General features: G+C 34.6%; 1 long non-coding RNA gene across 1 annotated transcript in view; it reads left to right on the top strand.

The window, feature by feature from the left end:
• Window positions 1-1,808, top strand: part of LOC118016509 — an 82,392-nt gene extending 80,584 nt beyond the window's left edge. Inside the window, exon 3 of the long non-coding RNA XR_004680848.1 lies at window positions 1,763-1,808. This is a non-coding gene — a long non-coding RNA (uncharacterized LOC118016509). The remainder of the gene's footprint in view (window positions 1-1,762) is intronic.
• The last annotated feature ends 488 nt before the right edge of the window (window positions 1,809-2,296 follow it).

Raw genomic sequence — 2,296 nt, 5'->3', positions numbered from 1 at the left:
TTCAATATTCATCTATGTTTTAGCATATCTAAGTATTTTATTCCCTTCATAGTGAAATAATAATAGTGAAATAATACTCTATTTTTTGTTTATTCATTCATCAGCTGGTGGACATTTGAGTCGTTTCCACTCTTTGGCTATTATAAATAGCTATTATGAACATTTGTGTATAGGTTTTGTTATGAACATATGTTGTCACTTCTTGTGTGTACCTACATACCTAGGAATGGAATTCCTGGGGCACATAGTAACTATGTTTAACTTTTAAGGGACTGTCACAGTTTCCACAATGGCTCCACCATTCTACAGTCCCAGCAGCAATGTAAGAGGGTGCCAATTTCTCTACATTCTCATTGAAACTTAATATGATCTTCTTTTTTTTATTACTGCTCTTCTAGCAGGTGTGGAGTAGTATCTCATGGTTTTGCTTTGCATTTCCCTAATGATTAATGATATCGAGCATTATTTTATGTGCTAACTGGCCAATGGTGTATCTTCATAGGAGAAATGACTTCAAATTCTTTGGCCATTTTTTAACTAACTGACTAAAGTCTAACCCTGTACTTTTATATGCAAGTAGGAAGTTTTTGGTTACTAACTCAGTCTATTTCATTGTTATAGGTCTGTTAGTAATTTGTCAATTTCATCTAAGTTATCTCACCTTTTGCCTTACAATTATTCTTAGCATTTCCTTATAATTGATTTTAATTCTATAAATTCTGTAGTAATGTTCCCTCTTACAGTTCTAATTTTGGTACTTCGAGTCTTCTTTTCTTGTGCTGTCCAGCTAACAGTTTGTCAATCTTTTTAACTTTTCAAAGAACACAATTTTAGTTTTGTTAATTTTCTCTACTGCTTTTGGATTTTCTGTCATTTATTTCTGCTCCTTATGTTTGATTTTGGTTTAGTTTGCTTATGCTTTCTTGTTTCTTTAGTTGGAAAGTTAGAATATTAATCTCTTTTTTTAATATAGGCATTTATAGACGTACATTTCCCTCTAAATACTGCTGTAGCTTCATCCCATAAATTTTGATTTGTTTTATATTTGTTTTACTTATATCAAAGTATTTTTAAAAGACTTTTTATTATTTGAGAGAGAAAGAGGGAGAGAGAAAGAAAGGCATGGTGAGGAGAGGCAGAGGGAGAGGGAGAGAAACAATCTCAAATCTGATGTTGTGCCCCTCCAGTGAATTTTTCATTGAACTTACTGTACTTTTCAATGCCAGAATCTTCCTTGGTTCTTTTATTTATACTTTTTATCTCTTTATTCTCTATTTGGTTGGATGTTATACTCATACTGCCCTGTAGTTTTTAGAACATGGTTCTTTTAACTTATATGAACATATTTAAAATAGCTGATTTAAAATCTCTTTCTAGTAAGTCTAACATCTGGGCTTCCTCAGGGACAGTTTCTATTGTGATTTTCCCCCCTTTGTTTGAGCCATACTTCATAGATTCTTGGCATGGCCTATAACTTTTTGTTTAAAACTGAACATTGTAAATAAGACCATATGGCAACTCTGGATATCAGATTTTCCCACCCTTCCCCCACACCTCAACTTAAGCTGATTGTGGATGCTTGCTGTTTTGTTTTTGTTGTTTATTTAATGAGTTATATAAACTAATTCTGTATTCTGTAAAGTTTGTATTCTTTGTCATTTATAGCTGTAGAGTCTCTCTTAAGTCAGCTTAGTGTTCAGCTAATGACTGGACAAAGATTTCCCGAAATCGTTGGAAAACATACATCTCTCTGTATTTGCAGTTCTTTGTGCATGTTGGAGGCACATCTTTAACTTCACCTAGTCAGCTGACATCTTTGTCTTAGCCTTCATTTCCTGCATGTGAGAGCCTTAAGAGTAGCCAGAGGTAAGAGCATAGGGCCTTCTTGGCTCTTCCTTTTTTGAGCATATGCATAACCCTGGGTGTGTACACAACCATATTTATATGTGATCTGACAGGGTCCCAGGGATATATCAGAGCTTTTCAAAGCCTCTATGGACATCTCATTCATTTGAAGCTTTTTAGTTAGCCTAATTTCTGCTTCAACTGTTATCCACCATCTGAAGCAGCTGCAAATTTAAATAACTGCCTCTCTTTGCTTTCAGTAACACCCCAGATGAAAATACTTTTCCTTTCCTACCTCTTTCAGAATTCCTTTATTCCTTTGTGAAACATTCATGATTTTCACCTATTCCTTTTTATGATACTTCATTGCCTGAGAGAACCTTGGGAAGAGAAACCCTTTATGGGTCTGATCTGTCCTCCAGGAAGCACCAGACTTAGACCTCTTTTGACA

This window comes from Mirounga leonina, unplaced genomic scaffold (assembly GCF_011800145.1).
Source record: "Mirounga leonina isolate KUSES-001 unplaced genomic scaffold, KU_Mleo_1.0 Mir_168, whole genome shotgun sequence".
Lineage (NCBI taxonomy): Eukaryota > Metazoa > Chordata > Mammalia > Carnivora > Phocidae > Mirounga > Mirounga leonina.
The sequence above is the reverse complement of the archived record's forward strand: the minus strand, read 5'-3'. Positions and strand labels throughout refer to the sequence as shown.